General features: G+C 41.0%; 1 pseudogene; it reads right to left on the bottom strand.

Annotated features, from left to right (window-relative positions):
• Positions 1-19,261: 19,261 nt before the first annotated feature.
• LOC147420187 (uncharacterized) lies at positions 19,262-19,757 on the bottom strand (annotated as a pseudogene).
• Between the last annotated feature and the right edge of the window lie 256 nt (positions 19,758-20,013).

Here is a 20,013-nt window from a genome sequence, read left to right as displayed (position 1 = left end):
CAACCTCATTCCAGTCGGTCTTTAGTCCTTGCTCAGCATCTTTATCTTCAAGAAGAAGCTCCAAATTTTCTTGAAACTCTTTACCTGCAGCTTGTAAGAAAAGATCTGTCTTCTCTGCATCTAGTGTGGCCTTTTTTGTCCTAGTGAGTTGTGCATAGCGCCGCTCAAATTCCCTAAGTAGCTCTGTTATTGATAGTCCTTGCTTTGGCTTGACTACCCATTCTAAGAATGTTCTTTTGGTCACTCTCTCCGAGTCCTCCATGAAATATTCCTCCTTTAAAGCTACTTTGAGTTCTTCCCAATTTCTCCCATGCCCATCTTTAATTGCCCTAACATGCTCCCTAATTTCTGGAGCAACAACTAGCTCAAAGCTTTGAATCATCTCACCTTCTGACACGCGATGCAGCTCCATATCCTTCACATACTCGCGTAAGTACTTGGTTACATCTTTGCCATTGAGCTGATCCATTCTGTTGACGACCGCTTGTATGGCCTTCGTTGCTGAAATCTCCCTTCTTTCAGTAGCATGTTGTTGTTGCATGAACATTGCAAATGCTTGAAACATTTGCATTGTTGCTGGGTCAAAATGCATACCCTGTTGCTCAACATGATCACCCATGGTTACCCACAAACTCTCACCCTAGCAGATTCGCGTCGGGTTCACCAAAAATATGTCGAGAAATTTGCGGTCTTGCCAGGAAAGCACCGGGCTTATGGCTGTGAGAGTTTGTGAGAGAACTCAACAAAAACTATATGAAGGAGTTAAACCATAGATGCCATGAAGACTAGGGTTTGGAAAGAAGTGCAATCAAAGAAGACTCACTCTTTCTCTCTTGCACTCACACACACAAAGAAAGAACACAAAAGAGAATGTCAAAACAATACGAAGATGAAAACATCAAGGCTATGGTCATATCGTATCATGGGTAATATGAAAGGGTTAATGGATGAGTTAATGGCATTCAATCTTGGCTGACCAAATAGGCTACGAATTGTTCTTTGGAATTGTAGTTTTGTGCTTACCATAATATATATATTTTGTCTAGTGATTGGGATTAATTGTGTGTACAAATCCTATTGGTTCATAGCAAGATAACTACGCTTACATCAAAAGAAAAATTATAGTCTATGAGAGGTAGTATGATGGGATCCGGTGATAGAAGTATTTCATTGAGCCTTTCAGGGCCAAAGAGAAACACTATACGTTGTTGAAAGTGTATTTTACGGCTAATCCATACGTTAATTCTAATAGATTGTACAGAGTGAAAGCGATAGAAATGATCATCATGTGGGTTATTCATCTAGGATAGTATGTGAGAAATGTAGATATGAGAGAAGTGAAGAGATGAGAATTTTCCCTCCCAAGCCCTATTCTTGCCCGTAGACAATAAGGATACTGCGGGGAGAGATGTACCTGTAGCAAAGAGAACCTAAAATTTGTAGAGAGGATGAATTACTAAGAGTGAGAGAGATAGATTTGGTTAAGGAGATGAGATTAGATACATACATACATATAGAGATATATATATATATATATATATATGTCGGATTAGAGATGAAAAAGAAAACAATAAGAAATCAAGAAAACATCAATGTAGAACACATCTTACTTGACAAACCCTTCGGCACCATTATTGATGGAGAAAGAAGAAGAGGGGGGAGCACTCCACTTTGATTGATACACCAAGTACAACACCTTCTTTGATTAGAGTTGATCTTCCAAGGTTAGCTTGTTGTAAGAATGGCTAGTCTCCCTCTAGGAGAAAGTGTAGGCTTGGGCTTATGTTAATGGCTAAGTACAATTAGACGTTACTACTCACTCCCTCATGAATTCCTCTCATCAATGGCTTGAATGCTTGAGTTCCTTCCAAGGAAGAAGAGGTCCCCTTTTATAGGTGAAGGGAGCCCCCAAGGGTTTACACAAGAAGAGAGGAGCCAGTGTAAACAGGAATTGGAAAAGTTGGAAATGAGCTGCCCCTGCATGATGTGGGCAGACTGGGGTCCAGTATTTTGATCATATCTCCTCAACCGTGGCTCTAAATAAAAAAGTAAAAATATGGGCAAAAACTTCAGCTCATTAGCTACGATTTTTATTTTAAAATCGTTTTCCAATTCGGATTGGAACCTTGTGTAAAAAATTCATCAAAATAGAGTCCATTTATGGCAGCAAAAGTCTTCATGTGGTCTCCTTAGCCTAAACTTTCATTTAATTCCAAAGGACACCTCATGCCATATGAAAGCATGACATTGCTCCTTGACAAAGTTTTGTAATCATGCTTGCAATAATGCATTAAAATAAGTGTATCTTTGAAATCATACCACCTAGTGTCCCACTAGGATTTGATTCTCTCCTAGTAGCAATTTAAAAAGAAATATAAGAAAAGTATAAAAAATACATAGAATATATATATATTGGAGTTTACCCTAGATATAGGATCTAGCTAGGGTGTGAGATGATAATGAAATAGTAGAAATAAAGAATCAATGCTTTTTGCCCCAAGTTAAAGAGGCGGAGCTATTGATGCTTTTCCCATAGTATTTTCTGATGGTAAAGTAATGATATGTTATCCTTGAGAAAAATAATAGGATGAGATAGAAGGCTTATTATTATACTTAAATATGCATATGTAAACTATAGGAAATATAATTATGTATCTAAAAAAATACAAGATAGATCTTGTAGCATACGTTCCCACTATGTACGTGTCACAGCACGACAGCGGTACCATGTCAAAAGCTTTCTTGAAATCCACAAAGCAACAATACAACTTTTTTCGTTTCAATCGAGACGCTTCCATAAGAACTCGAAGAGTGACAAGGTGATCAATAGTGCTATGATGCTTTCGAAAACCTGCTTGGCCAAGCGCACGTTTTCCATTCTTTTCATCCCATTCACTTATCTTCATCTCCATGATACATCCAAATAACTTTGCCATCAAAGAACCAACCATTATAGTGCGGTAGTTGTTCACATTGTTTACATCTCCTCCTTTGTGCAAAGGTTTAATCCAATTTGCACTCCAATCATGAGGCATGCCATACTGAAGTGCAAGGTTAAACATATCGCATATCCAATATCGTGTTTTCTTGCTTGTCCATTTAATCATTTCAGCCTTGACACCTTGAAGGTCACCTGCCTTGCGAAAGAGTAGCAAGTTTCTCAAGCGCGCGGCATACATCTTCAATGGTAAAGAAGGTAGACATGAATGGAAGGCAGCTACAACACTCCATCTTATCAACATTGGGTTGCTTATAGAGGTTCTTGCAATCCATATACATATCCTCAAGAGTCAAGTCACCAAAGCTCTAGACGCGCTTGCCTTTTAGATTTTGCCAAAACTTGCCACATGCATTGCTTTCTCTTGCGCTAAAAGTAGTTGTTTTTTGACTTCCCACCTTCTCCTCTTCTTTTGAACAAGTGCTTTGTATGTGTGTGAACATTCCAAGTAAACTTCCTTGTCTTTGATTGTATCCAATCTTAGCAAGTGTTTTCGAGCTTGACTACATTTCATGTCAAACCATTTCTTCTTGGTGCTACCCTTCTTAGACCTTTTGCAAGACATGTGTTTCACTCAAAAGAATTCCTTCGCACAAGAGCAAATTACTTCTTTGAAAACTTTCCACTTGCATTCTAATGTTGGGCTCTCTTGATGCTCTATCATGCTTAACATTTGGTCCACCATATCAGAATATATAAGTGCTTGTTTGAAGTCTAGACATAGGTACAAATGATTCACATCATGATTGGAGGCTACATGCTCGGGCCGTTTACCACACTTGAGGTCAATACATAACATCCAATGATCCGATTCCGGATTCCATTCACCAAGTGTAAAGATTTGTATGCATTCTAGAGTGGCTTCCGAGAACAACATATAGTCAATCATGCTATCACCATTGTGCTTTCTATATGTAAAGTCATTGGTGCCTTGCCATAGAGATACACCATTTGCAATGAGCATTCCGGTACTATTGCACATATGTAGAAGTGACTTTCCATAGTGATCCATTTCTTTTGCATCATTAGAACTTCGATTATACATGTATGAGTAATCCATTCTGCTTGAGACATGCGGCATGTCGACTTGTTGTGTGTCGTGTTGTAACATATTTGTGCAAGCATTCATGTCTCCAAAAACAATGACTTCACCTTGATCCTTGTAATGAGCAATGTCTTCCTCTAGTTCAACAAAGGGCTGATCTCTATCCATATTCAAGCGAGTATAAAAGTTGGAGTCATAGTGAGGAATGTAGCAACCAGCCACAAACATGACTTGACCATTTGGTGGGCTGATTTTCAGCCATAAGTAGCGTTTATACTTATATTCTTTGACAATGGAAACATCTTTCAAACCCTTTTTGGTCATACATGCTATGCCTCCTTGGCCTCTTTGTTGCTTTGCATTTTTGGCCCACATCAACGAATGCACATCGTATTTGTCAAATCCTAGAATTCATTGCACATCATGCTCCCATGTTTCAACAAGAAGTATCACATCGGAGTCATTGGTAAGCTCATCAATGCCAATTCCCCCATTCCATGGAATCGAGGAGGAAATTCATGAGGTTGGATGAATTTAATTTTTGTATTTTACATAAACATTGCATTACGATAACTTAGGAATGTTAAAATTCCCCAAACTATGTTGGAAATCCAACTGAGACAACGGCATTGGTATTTTTTTAAAGATTTTATTTAAATTTAATTTTGAAGTAAATAGGAAAGAATTGCTTTATGGAAAGACTGCTTGGAAGTAGGAAAGAATGGTTGGTAGGAAAAACTATCTCAAACAAGTTTCATTCATTATTCCAATGTCGATTTAATCTGAACCCCCTATTGCTCACAGGGCGGTAGCTCGCGAAGTTATTGCGGGAGCTAAATCCACGACTTGCTTTCTATGTGGTGGATATGTCCATGGCTTGCTTTCTATGCGGTGGATATGATTTTTACCCGGAGAGTTACTCCATGAATTGGGTAGAATCATGGACTGGTTGTCTGGGCGGCCAGTTGACTACAGGTGGAGTTAACACTCGCTGGAGGTCCTCACGACTCCAGGACATTGGAATTTTTAATGAAGTATTGTTTGTTGAGTATTATGGAGAAAAAGGCACTAAGGTTACTTCTCCTCCTGGAAGATGAGAATAGGACCTTTAGTACAAAATTACGCTCCCCCTGTGGGGCGGAGCTAGACTCCTTTTCATTGGTGGCTTGGACTCAACTGACTAAGTGACGAGAGACCATCCTCTGGTGTTCTTTTTCTTCTTAGCCAATCTTTTTGTTTGCTTCCGCATAGGATCTAGCGACCGTCAGGTGTCCTCCAGTTCCATCATGGTGAGACGGGGAGGGGACCTCACAATTTATCTCTCTGTATCTCTCTCTCTCTCTCTCACACACACACACACACACACACACACACACACACACACACACACACACACACACACACACACACACACACACACACTCTACTATTACTGCTAGTGCTAATGCTTTAACTTGTGATGGTGGTGTTGATGATGTTGCTAGTGCTATTGTATCTCACTTTTGTCTCGCCCGCTCTCTCTCTCACACACACTTTCTATGCATGGATAGTGTGCACAAAACGTTTGAGAGAGGGGTTCTCTTTTTTTCTTGAATTCATAATGTCTCTTTGATCGTCGCTATCTCTGTGTTGTATTTATTTAGTCAAATAATGATATTTAAATGTTTAATTTGATATAATATGTGAGCAATAAAATTATTCATGTATAAAATGCATATAAAACAATTTTTCAATCGATACAATTATGATTGAAATATCAATCGATCAAAATTGCAACACAAGACTTCTTGAGACATGAATGTCTTTGAGGAGCTGGCTAATGTTTGATGGGTCTCGAAGACATGAATGTCTTCGAGGAGCTGGCTAATGTTTGATGGGTCTCAGAAGTCCTGTGAGGTTTGCAATGTTTAGCGTAGGTTTGCAATGACAATGTATGCGATGGTGAGGGTTAGCGCTAAGATGTGTTCTGCATTGGTAGCGGTATGCTGATGATGTGTGGTGCTGCACATGGCCAAACGTGTTGATTGTGCTTCCATGGTGTGGCCTACATAGCAAGTGGCCTCTGCCCTCTCTACTCAAGTCGGGGGGCCATTGGCTCAAGTTGCAACCTTCACCCGAGTTGGGGGTTGCTCTCACCTTTGTGTTCTCAAGCTCCTTCAGGCAAGACCACTCCACCAGCTGATCGGATCTTCATCACGATTATTATCATAGTTTTTCCACTATGATAATAATTGTTTTTACTGTTTTGTTGTGTGTTGCTCTGTACGCTTTGATTTACTTACCCCCAACTAACGACTAGGTCTCCCCAATCTTGACAAAATAAAAAGTCTTTTAAAACACATTAAGTGAGTAAAGGCTGAGTCTAGTCTAAGAAAAGATAGATGAAGGTGAAAAGTCAAAAGATCTTTTGAAAAGGTGGTCTATTTCACATTGTATATTTGTGTTTCTCTTATCCTTTATTTACCCTTTAGCATTTTTCTTTCTTTAAAGTGCCCCCTCCCTCCCTCCCTCCCTCTCTCTCTCTCTCTCTCTCTCTCTCTCTCTCGTGCGGGCGGGCACAAAGTTGTATTCCTACTTCTCACATCTAGCTGATACTATTGAAAATCTACATGCCATTAGATCTTTTGAATTAGAAATACCTTTTAATTTTTTTGGAGCGATTAGATCTCCCCAATCGATGACTAGATCTCCCCAACTTGGGAAAAAGAAAAAAATCCTAAGAATGTGAAAAATCTTTTATAATGACGTTTAGAAAGCGTTATAAATAAAAGCTTTGATTATTTCATTAGCATGCGGTACCAACGCTAGTTTTGATAAGCAAAGTAAGCATCTCTCCCTCTCTCTCTTCTGCTACCTTCACTCTATGTCTTCCTTCTCTGCGAGGCCCCTGCTTTGCGGTGCTTGTACCAAACGCTACGCTATGGTTTTCTCGATAGCCATGGTTGCGACAGTGCTCCATTGTGCTTGTACCACACAATGTGCTATGATTTTTTAGCTAGGCATGGCTATGAGACTACTCCATGGTGCCTGCACCACACGTTGTGCTATGGTGTGCTGGCTAAGCATGGCCACGACAAGCCATGGCCAGATCCATATCCTACAATCACAACACTTTAAGACATGAAATTCTTGGAAGGGTTCTCTAGGACACTTCGCACCACCTTGATGCCTCTTACTCTACCGTATGGTTGGTGCCCATGGCTTCTCTCGTATCACTGCTTTTCAGCTAAGCATCACACAAAAGTATGGTGAAGAGTTGGCACTGTGGTCTCTCCAAAAATTACAAGAAACGAAATCCGTACCCTGCGCCGTAGCATTTATGTGTTGCGCCAAGCCAACGCATAGACATGGGAAATTAGATGCAAATAACGGACTACACTGTTGTTGAGTTGGAGTCCTGGTTCAACACTCGATGCCCGGTTCATCTATGCTCGCTACCTCATCTGGAAAATTGCAAGTGCTCCCTTTCTTTTTGTAGCTCGTCGTTTTTTTCTTCTTGAATCTAGTCATCAACTTCCTTTAACATTGTCCCCTTCATTATTCCATGTCCACCATCGTCCACCCTCCATGTTAAATCTCCACTCACATCACTATGCTCATACCTGCACGCCCTCACAACCTGGAACTTAACATATGTTGCGCTGACAATGCCTTCATCTTAGCCAAGTAAAAATGTTAGGTCCCTTATATAGACTTGAAAACCAACTGCACCAAAACAACATACGAGGGGCCCTTGAGCCCATGCACAACACTATGGCTGGGTCTATAGTGGCCGCCAACGCCTGAAATCTAATACAATATAGATATGGGGCAAGAGAGGATTTAGTAACCTTAACCCGCGATACCAATGCGAGGCTCTATAATAAAAAACAAAGTGTGATCATGAGCTATCTAGCAAATGGAATACATAAAAGAGGACGACACTCCACACAATAGACATACAAGCGGCTTCCAAGAACTCTTGAAAGTAATATTGCTCTCTGGCTCTGTGGAGTCTAGGTGGCTTCACCCACAATAGCCCAATGAGGGCACCAAGACAACAACCAAGTGTGTCGACTTGCTCAAAAATCTTCTACATAGCAGGTGTCTACAAAATAAGACCAACTCGACCCTGAACAAGATCATTGTGAGTTCTTCTGCCCATGATCTGAGCGTCTTCCAAATTGCCACATGCCTTCAAATTGCAAGATTGAGTGATTACAGCTGGAGAAATGCCCTTGCTTCGAATGTGATGAAAACAACCCAGAGCTTCCTGGCCTACCCTTGTTGGGAATACCTTGCAATCAATGTGTTCAAAGAAATGAGATACTGAACAATCCTTGATAATCATGTGTTCTTATGCCCATCTCATTGTCTACCAAATTGCCGCATGCCTTCAAGATGCAAGCATAGGTGGTTGCATCTTAAGAGATGATCATCGCTTTGTATCAACTGAAAACAAACCAGAGCTCTTTGGCCATGCCCTTTTTGAGCATATCCCACAACTAATGCGTTCCAAGAGACGAGATTCCAGACACAAAGCTCCTCAAGCACACCCCACATTTGGAATACATGTCGATCAAGGCAATGCCAAGCACACAGTCCTTGTCTAATAAAATCACCATTGCCCATAGTGGAGTCCTGCATCGTGAACAAGTTTATAATTGATCATAGATCTGACACCACAGTTCACTCGGCCCCATTGCAGTATTGTTACACGTATAAAGCAGACACTGATGTTGGGGAAGATTCTCCTTATATGGATGTACTACCTGGGATGACTGAGTCAGACAATGTGGATTGGGTCCACCTAGCAGCAACCATAGACACTTGGGGAAATAGGGGGACAACATGGGTAACACGTGAGGGGGATGAAATGCCTGTACCCTTAAATATGCTACAAGAAATGCATATAGCTTCTGACAAGACTCATCCTAATATAACGAAGAAAACATACAAGTGGGTCCCTAAAGCTTCTTTAGCGACCATGGTTGATGCTAAAAAATAGAAGCCTTGTAAAAAACGTCCCACTCGCTCCAAAAAATGTAAGGAAATGTGGCGGTGGATTCCTAAACGATTATTGGAAGCCCAAGGCTACTATCAAGAAAATGATTAAATCTGGGTGCCAAAAGATAGATTGTGTTCTTACTTGTCACATGACCATTGTGAGCCCAATTATGTAGCTCCAAAATGAATCAATGATCGCGGAAAGGAAAAAATCACGGAATGCTACACACCTACTCCAGAGCTAGTTTGGGTACCAAAGAAAGAACGATTTGTTCCACCTAGCTCAAGAATAGGGAAGTCAAATGAAGCTTCTTGCTCTTCGTGTAGTTCCTATACAGAAGTAGAAGCTTCGACACAACCTCCACCTACCATTGTACATATCCATACAAGCAAGAAAGAGTTTGCACCTCTCGTTGTAAGTTCACAACCTACAACAATGTTGCAAATAAAATCATGGGAGAGTACCTTACCACCCTTGCAACTAGATGAAATGCATAGGGCGATCGAAAACTATTGGTTAAAGCCTTCACCTATAACAACTTGGAATATTTGGTTTCAAAGGGTGACGAGCACATTTCAAACGGTATGATCTACCCAAGGAAGGGGGGAGTGTTTGCTGACATCCATCATTCACTTGCTTCCCTCTCAACCTTCCTCCCTAACATCTCAATCTCCCAAAAAAGAAAAATATTAAAGAGCAAGAGCAATTAGCAAACGAGTATGCACAATAGAAGTCAAAACATTGACCAGACCTACACATTCACATTCGATACATTGAAACAGAAACCTATGTCATAAAACACCTTTGATACTCATCACTCGAGTGATGGAGGGTAGGTAGGACTAGTATGATAGGAGTGTTTCTGTTTTAGAGTTTAGGGATTAGCAAAGTTCTTTCTTCCCACTGATGTGCCTCCTAGAGGTATTCTTTGTGTTTCCTAGTGTGTACAGGAACGTGTTGCTGTTGTTAGGATTTGGACCTTCATGGGATCTTTCTCTCATACACACTTCAAATCAAGCACGACCATCAACACAAACAGGTGTTTCTTGTCCATTAGCATTGCCCCTTATCTTTTTGCATCCATGTTTGTATGCTTTAATTGTGATCGGTAGCATAATATTCAACACATTTGTTTAGTATCAAACATTAAATTCAATGTAATTTTTGTCATAATCACTTTTCTAGGTTTAAAAATCAAGCAGTTCGACTAAGCTAGTTTGACCAAGTTAGGTGTTAGAGATCTTCTCTTAATACCATGGGGAATGCCTTCCTAATAATCATTGGTTACTTAAGTTCTTAATCCGATTTAGGTAGCATTGTGTGAAATGTACTAGGGCTTTCTAGTGGGCTTAGTCCCTATTGACCTTTAGCTTAAGTATTATAAAGGGAGTTTACTAGTGTGATGAGCCTAGGGAGGGTAACAATGTTATATGACCCCCCAAAGTTACAAAATTAAAATGCTGAAAACGAACAAATACAAAAGTCAAAGTGCCACAATGTAAAATCTTAAGCTGGAAGAGAAACCTCAGCTTGATTTGGTACTTCACTCACATGTATAGCCTATGGTACTAGAGCCCTAGAGGTTCCCAGTGTGGGTGATTTTCCTTGAAAAGCAAAAAACCCAAGGCATACAAAATAAGCACACACATCATAATTGAATCACTGTGAAAAGACTTTGGGGGGTCAAAGAAAAGGTAATCAGTCAGGCGATGATTTCATGAGAAATTCCTTTCATCATAGCTTAACTACAAGGTCTTCTAGGTATAGCCTCTAGTCAGCCCTCGAACATGAAATACTTGGCTCTCGCGATTAAACAACTTAATTGACCATAGAAAATTGAGAAGGTTACCCATGGTATTAATAGTCGATCTTTAGTGCCTTTCGACCGTTAAATTAGCGACCCCAGACTTGTTTAATTTTTAACCTTTACAGTTGTTTATGCGTTTGATTATATTGCAATTTAATGTATATTTCTGACAAATGATTTAAAGTTCTGTTACCAATCAAATTGTCTGCCTACAGCTGGATATGCTTTTTAATTGCTTATGAGAATGCAATTATTGTGCCAATGTTGTTTGATTTTGCAGTGACTGAAGGAGGCTAAGGACATTCATCTCAAAAGCTCTTCCACCTCGACGAACAAGCTTCAACTCAATAGCTTTCGAGGACGAAATCTACATGAGGAAGGGGGGCATGTTAACCCTTACGCACATTCCTATCACCTACGACGGCCATTGTATTATTTACTTGGTAGAGTCAGGTACCGGGCTTATCGGTCCAATAGAAATGGTTAAGAGTGATCCCCGATGAGAGGCGCACTCTTAAAATAGAACGTATAACGTTTGGGTAAAATTGGCTAAGTGTGGGCGCCCAAATGTGAACAGGCAAGATCATATAAAAGTTAATCTAAACCTAAAATACCTCATACTCTCATTTGTGCAATTGAAGAGTGCTCTTGCTCCATCTCTATCTTCTTCTTCTTCATCTCCTTGTCTGTGTGTGTATGCGTGAGAGAGAGAGAGAGAGAGAGAGAGAGAGAGAGAGAGTGCGATCGAGCATTGCGACGGCGGCACTGTGGTGGCTAAGCGGTTTAGCGCAGCGCTATGGCGGCTCCTTCTTCGCGACGAGGAATCCTCCACGACAGCAACCTTAGAGCGGTGAGTGACACACCATCGCCATCTTTGAGCTTACTAGTTTAGGCTTAGTGTGTGCTTGGAGCCATTTGTGGCTCGCACACATTGTATCAGCAAGTTCCTTGCATTGACACGTGCGATATATGCGCACAAGTATTGATCTATATACACATATCTCACTATTGCCTGATCTTCACCTAGCAGTGGTCGTTGATGGCCCAACACTGGTCTTGGCCTCTCTACTCTGGTTGTGGTTTTACTAGTCCTGATGCATACCTTGGTGGTGGTGGTGCTAGTCTATTTTGTTGATATCGAGGACTTACTGGCACGTTTGGTTGGTAATGAGAATTAGGCTGATAAGGCCTTTTGCCTAACTTGTCCTCAATTGTTGTAACATTCCTCAATGGTATGGTTTGTCCAATTGGCCTCGATGGCATAGCACTTTTGGTTAGGATATGGTTGTGGCAACATGGAGCACTATTGTGTCAAATGTTCTCCTCCACGTGTCAAGCAGTGCCTCAATGGTGATACTCTCTAGTTCTTGATTCTTGACTTTTGTGCCATTCTTCTCTTCTGCAAGCTCCTCAATATACATTGGTGTTGTTTTTGCCATAATTGATTCACTAGCTATAGAATGAGAATTTTTCAAGACATCATCCACATCTTGTGATACTTCTCCATAGATTTGGCAGTTGTCTACTATGGCCAATTATGGATGCGGTGATCCGTGCAAAAGACTTATTGCTCATTATAACCAAAGAATGAAATGGGTAGGCACTCAAACACAACCTGCCACACATGGCTTGAAACCTAGCAATATCCCACTTGAAGGCCAGCGTGGCCCAAGTGGCTAAAGAATGTAGGGGCTGTTATGTACAAATGTACAAATGTGAAGCATGACTGTAGCTTCAGCCTACGCCCATCATCTCTATGCAATGTGCATCTGAGTTTTCATCCGTGTTAACTTTGACTAAGTCAATGCATTTGCCATCCAAAATATCCCGTACCACATGATACTTGACATCTATGTGTTTTGACTTGGAGCGAAGCACGAGGTTCTTTTCTAATGCAATCTCACTTTGACTGTCGCAATGTAGCACTGGAGTCTGGTGTATATCAAGGTCTCCCGCTAACAAGATAACCACATAGCTTCCTTAGTAGAACTAGAAACTGCAACATAATCTGCCTCAATCGTGGAAGATGCAAGGGAATTTTGGATCCATGATCTCCAAGAAACTGCCCGTCCAACGAAAAAAAAAACATAGCCATAAGTGGATCTCCTAGTGTCTACACAACCCGCATAATTTGAATCAGTGTATCCAACTATGGATGCATCACTATTCCCAAAGCGTAAGCATTTGCTAAGTGAGCCCTTGATGTATCTCAAGATGTACTTCACTGCTTTCCAATGCTTTCTGCCTAGATTTGCCATAAACCTGCTGACCACTCCATTCCATATGCAATGTATGGCCGTGTGCTAACCATGGCAAACATAAGACTGCCAACTGCCAAAGAATATGGCCATCTCTGCATTTTCAACATCAGATTTGGGATAATCATGCTTACTAAGTGTTTTGTACGCAGCCCCTGGGGTAAATGCTTTTCCCCTTGCATATTAAAACGTTGCAAGACCTTGTGAATATACTCTTCCAGTAGAAAGTTCAAGTATACCATGTTTACAATCTCTCTTGATATGCATACCAAGAAACAATGTGCATCACCCAAATCTCTCATAGCAAACTTCTTGCTTAAGGCATCCTTGAGAAGTGAAATCTCATCTTTTGACTTCTCGGCTATGAGCATATCATTAACGTACAAAAGCAAAATGATGAGGGAACCATCATTCAACCTCTTTGAGTATAAGCAGTGATCCTCTTGGATTTGTACATGATCCTTGTATTGAATGTACTTATCAAACTTAATGTACCATTGCCTTGAGCCTTGCTTTAATCCATACAAATATTTCTTGAGTTTTCACACCAGTTCTACCCGTGTTGGCTTCTCAGGCTTTATCTCGCAAAACCTTCTGGCTGTTTTATGTAGACATCCTCTTCAAGATCCCCATGAAGAAATGTTGTCTTCACATCCATTTGGACCAATTCCATGTTCTCAATGGCTATAAGACCAACCATAAATGCAATGTAATCATCTTGACCACTGGAGAAAAAAATTCATCGAAATTCATGCCTTTTGTTTGCTTGAACCCTTTTGCAACCAATCTTGCCTTATACTTAGGCTCAAGATAACCTGTGATATACTTCTTCTTGAACACCCATTTGCATGGCAATTCCTCTTTACTTGCTAGTAACTCCGTCAATTCACAAGTTTCATTTGCTAAAATTGAGTTATACTCAGATTGCATAGTCTCTTCCCACTTCATGCTATTGTCCATTTGAATGGCCTCTTTGTAGAAAGTGGGTTCACCGCAATCAGTGTGACTAGCAAGTAGTCTAATCCTGGTTCAAAATGCTCAGGTGCACGAGATGTACGAGTAGATCTCCAAAGTGCTTGACTGTTGGATTCCTCTCTCTCTGGAGCAACATATGTGTGTAATAATGGAAGGTGCATCACTAGCACGTCCAACTTCTGTGTAACTCGCCGGTGAGGAAACATCCTCAAACTGTATTCGGTGATACTCAATGTCTTTCTCTAGCTTTTTATGCATCTTAGACTTGTTGAATATCACTTGTGAGCTGCGTCTGACCTTCTTAGATTCTAGGTGCTAGAGAGGATATTCCTTCTCTCCATCCACACCATATCCAATGAAGATGCACTTGTGTGATTTGGGGTCCAACTTTTGTCCAAGCGTTTTTGGCACATGTGAGAATGCCTCACACCCAAACACACATAATCTATCATGATTGGGCTCTTTGCCCGTCCACATCTCCTACAAAACCTTGTACTTTAACCTTTCTACATGATTGGTTCTCTACCAATGCTAAGAACTTCTAAAAGACACTAAATATGACACTCTTCTGCTTTGAGAGATAAACCCACACCTTTCTAGTAGAGTCGTCTATGAATGTTAGGAAGTATAACGCTCCCTTTAGAGAATTGACTAGCATAGGTTCGCTCAAGTCGCTATGAATGAGATCTAGAGGACTCCCTAACTCTTTGTCCAAAGAAGCTGATGTCAACCTAGTCTATTTACCATAGATATAATGCTCACATAGAGGGAAGTTAGAGTAATCTAACACAAGGATATAACCAGAACACTGAAGATTTTCATTCCCTTTTGATTCATATGTCCTAGCCAGCTATGCCACAACTCTGTAGACGGCAGCTTGGCTGCACAAATAGAATTCTCTTTCATAGAAGAGACATAAAGTGAGTACAATGAGCCAGAATTTTGACCTTTAAGCATGACTAGATTTCCCTTATTGATAATCCAAGAACCATAAGCAAATATGGTAGTGTAACCCAAGTCATCCAACTGTCCAACTCTTTGTCAATTGGGTACATGTCTGACATTGTGGAGCATAAACTCAATGCCATTATGCATAGAAAACTTGACGCTTCCCACACTGCATATATCAAGTTCATAAGAATTGCCTAGATTCACCGTGCCATGTGTGGCAATGTATGTAGAAAGCCACTCCTTGTGAGGAGTCATGTGAAAGCTAGCACCTGAGTCCACAATCCAATTTTGGGCAAAGCACTTGTCTAGTGTTAACAATGCATCAAGACTCAAATCCAATGTGAAAATCAACACATCATTTGGCACTTCAATTTTTTTTCCAATGGTTTGAGACTCAACCACATTGATCTCTTCAATTTTTATGCTGCTTTTAGGTTTGTTGGACTTCGCTTTCTCTTTGCCCTTATCACGCTGCATTGTGCGGAAATCTTTCTTCAAGTGTCCCTTTTTATGGCAATAGTAACACTCAACATTTCTCATGTATTTTCCGCAACTCTTGCTACGACATTGCGTGCAATCCTGTGAATGACCGTGACTACGACCACACTGTCTTTTCTTGTCACGATTGCCACTAGCCAATGCGGAACATTATGTGGCAAACACTGTGACGCTTGTCAATGTACTAAAGTACCAACGCAACAAGATGACATGCCTCTAAGACCAATGCTGGGAGTGCGTGCTTTTGCCAAGTGGGGATGAGCCTTTGTCGGGACTATCGCTCCAACAACCTATAGAATGCATGCTCAATACATTATAGTGGCGACAAAGTGGGTTGAAGCTTAGGCCACCCAAAGAAATGATACTCGTACCACAACACAATTCTTATAGCAGAACATTTTCACGCGTTGTGGCCTTCCTATCAAGATTGTGAGTGATTGAGGCACGCATTTTGTCAATGACATGATTAAATTCTTGTTGCATGAATTCATGATCATTCATTTTAATTCAGCTCCATATCACTCTCAAGCCAATGAACAAGTTGAGAGAACCAACAAAGTTTTATGCACAATTCTAACAAAAATTGTCAGTGATTCTAGAACGGATTGGGTACTAAAGCTACATTCAGCCATTTGGGCATATCGGGTAGCATATAAAACACCACAAAATACAACTCCTTTCAACTTAGTGTTTGGAATAATTCTATGCCTCCAGTAGAATTCTTAATTCCTACATTACATGTAGCTCAAAACTTGGACTGGACTGGACATGAGTTGTCTCGGACAGATTGAACCAACTGATGCAATTTGATGAGACAAGACTTCAAGAAGTTATAGCTGTGTATGTGCACAAACAACAATTCAGACAGTTCCATGATCAACATGTGAAAAACAAGGAATTTCAAAAGGGTGACTATGTATTAATCTATACCCTTAAACAACATTCCAAGAAACTTAAAAAGTAGGGTAACGTTCCCTTTGTGATCAATAAAATATCGCCAAGTGGAGCTGTGTTGGTATACCTGCAATGCCCACCTCTCTCAATTTTTCCACCACAATATATGCTACACAATTTGTAAGGCCCCCATATGAGGAGAAGCCAATGGTGCACATGTATTTGGTGGATTCCAACTTTGCATGCTGATGAGATCTCTATTTGTGATGGTGGATGGTACGGAGAAAATTCAGGGCCAACTTTGGGGGCCTCGGGGACGGAAGCCCCCGATAATTTTTATTCCTTTTGTCGGAATATATTGGCCAGACAACGACCGGAAGACAATAAAAAACTGGCCGTCCGGTGGCCAGTGGTTCGTGGTCTTTGGCTAGTGGTCGGCAACCGATGGTGGTCTTTGGCCGGTGGCCAAATCTCCTTGGCCAGTGACCGAGTTCTAGGAGGACTTGTCTACCCAAAAGCGGCTACACGTGGGCGCATGGGAAAGTCCTACTTGGACTTGGCTATCTAACAGCAGTTGCACATGGGTGTATAGAGGCTCACTTACATCTATATAAGGAGGCCTTCTCATGAGTAATTTGGTAGAATGGTGCACACACTTGATGCACACAACACATCCTTGTGTAAGGATTGTTAGTCCCTTGTATTCCTACTTACTCTAGTTTTCTAAATCGCCATCTAAGATTTACCTTGAGAGCGCATGGGTGGATGATGCCATCACTTTGTAATAGTGTGGTGATCTAATTTTTTTTGATTTTCCACTATTCTACTTTGCATCATATCTCTCTCTACTCTCCTTGCTACTAGCCTGATGTGAAAACTGCTCGAAAATAGGAGAAACGGAGCGGGAACAACCTGTGCTATATAGCACAAATCGTAGAAGACTATAAGGCACCTGTAATGTAGAAAACGGCACTGACAGAAATTCTGCACAAAATGATGAAATAGCCTGTGCAGTACTGCGTGTAGTGGAAACAGAGGCCAAAATGAGCCCAAATCAAAATTCTGAGCAAACCAAACTCTTCGAGCTCTCCCAATTTTTTTTTCGACCTACGAACGCTCACCAAAGCTCATTGAAATCGGAGAAAGTGAGCAGGCGTGTGCTAGAGCAGCTGGCGACTAAGCCCGGGAGGACGTGACCTGCTCTGATACCAATTGTTGGAATTAGGGTTGCAGAGAAACACACACAGCTTGGAGAAGACGAAGGAAGCTCAAGGCACACAATAGAGAGTGTGTTACTTAGTGTGCAATGGAAAGATCGATAGCCCTAGAGTGATGGGAGTATATACAATGCACGGGGGAAAAAACCTCCTAAAGAGGGAAAAAATACCCCGGCGGTCCTAGTGTGTTCACACACATCACTACCACATGTATATGGTAACAGTGCAAGCATGAGGAAGTGTGGGACGTGGCCATCAGTGCTGATTGGAATATGGAAAAACTAAGGCAGTACTTGGCGCTTAGGTTTGAACTCAAGATGGACTACACGTTTGTAATTGGTGGCAAGATGGACTAAACATTTGTAATTGGAATATGGAAACCTTTTGCGTAAGAGCAAGGAGTGGGTATTTCTTTGTAAGAGCATACCCTTCCCTAGATGTATCCATATCTAGCAAGCAACTACCGTTGCAATGTAATACTCTCATATTAACACGATACATTTTTGTCTAATTTTGTGATCCGAGAATGTCTAATTTTCAATTTTAGAAGCATTTAAGTGACTTTAGAGTTGTGGTGGGTGGTGAAGTTATGGTGTTTCAAACTATGGTGTTTGGATGGCAATACTATGCATTATAAACCGTCCTTTTTGTGGAAGAGAACATTTTATTTTTAACCACCACTAAATTTTTAATTTTTATAGAAGTGTCTTATTTTTAATTGTCTCCTTTATAAGTCACTTGCAAGGCCCATTTTAAAGTCACTTTCTTGTTTTCGAGCTTCTCTCATCTTCTCCACTGCTTCCTTGCTCTATCCATCCCCAAGCATGTGCCATTGTCCCTTGCAATCCGCCAGTAAGAATGGTTGTTGCTAATCAATCCCTCATTGACCAACTAAATGAGCATGAACTAGGACACATGATGGAGAAGCTTAGCGCTGTGTTCCAAGTATCCATCGACATGGAGGCTACCATCGAACTGCATGATGATGCATTTGAAGCACTTACATCCTACATGGAGACACAATTTTCAAGATGAAGAAGGTTTGTGGTTGCCAGTTGGTCTCCTCAAGCACAACTTTAAAGAAGATAGTAGTTTCCGCTTCAGATTGGGCAGGGTGATCAAAGGGCTCACCAAGGAACACTACCAAGAGGAAGAGGAGGACAACCTCATAGACCTGGGCATTGGGAACATCGGCACGGGATTTATGATTTATGCTGCCATGTATAGGACAACGGGTTTTATATGGCTCGTGGGGCTCGAGATGGGCCACATGGTCACATATTTATACTTTCCAGCTTACACTAGCCCCACAAGCAGATTGATTAGAGAAATTGATCCAAGTAACCACATTCAAATCTATAACCAATAGAAGCTTAAAATTTCAAACAATACATTGCAATTGCCAAACATAGATATGATAATTTCATTTTCAAAATAGCTACATGATAAAGCTGGCAAAGATGCCGCTTGAGAAGTTACAACGGCTTTCCTATCTAGGTTTTACAAAATCAATCATCACCACATAGGTGAAGTGCTAAGTTCATATGTGAGGGCTTGATAGTCACATGCTCATAATTGTCCATTCCCAAAATGGTGTCTTGAAAGAGGGATGCAATGATATCCTCCACTACTTACTGCAATGCACCTAGTGCCACTACTTCCATCCTTGTTACATTGTCTGAGTACTCATCCCTAATCTCTTTCACAAGCCAAGAAAATGGGGCCTTAGGGATGATAAGCTGTGTACTCTTTTGTGACTTGCAGATTTCACGCAATGCATATGTGCCAGGTCTATAGTGACGCTTCTTCTTGAGAGGTGGTGGTGGTGGTGGAGGTTTGGGCAGTGTGAGTCTAAGAGGCATTATTGTTGCGGTACTTCTTGCACCTCTCATGACACTAGTTGGTCTTCTCTGCAGTTTGTGGAGGATTCTTTCTCTTCTTCACCATCTTCCCTCTTGGTGCATGACTACTTTCACCCGCTTCTTTAGTTGAGGGTTGTTTGGCCTTCTTTGGACTCTTCTAGGGTGGCTTCTTGGGGCTCTTTTGTGTGGCCTTCTTGGCCCTTTCCTCCTCCATAGTATTTCTTGATTCTTCTCTCTCCCTTGCAAGGTGGCTTGCCTCTTCCATCCTCCTTGCATTGCTCAAGAACTTCTCATAGATTTCTTGAATTGTGCTATTAAAAACCTTCTCTATGAGATTGACCACATGCTCGTCCATGAGTAGTTGTGAATCTGTGCTAGGCCTTTGGTCCCACGTCTCTTGTAATTTGTCTTGACCTCTGTGCTCAAGACCTCAGCAATCTTGTTGTGTGGGTATCGTCGCTCTTGGAGCATCTTGTAAGTCCTCTTTGCTTCTACGATCATATACTTCTCTTGCTCTTTGT

Source organism: Adiantum capillus-veneris, chromosome 28, assembly GCF_014529385.1.
Source record: "Adiantum capillus-veneris isolate H3 chromosome 28, ASM1452938v2, whole genome shotgun sequence".
Taxonomy (NCBI): domain Eukaryota; kingdom Viridiplantae; phylum Streptophyta; class Polypodiopsida; order Polypodiales; family Pteridaceae; genus Adiantum; species Adiantum capillus-veneris.
The sequence above is the reverse complement of the archived record's forward strand: the minus strand, read 5'-3'. Positions and strand labels throughout refer to the sequence as shown.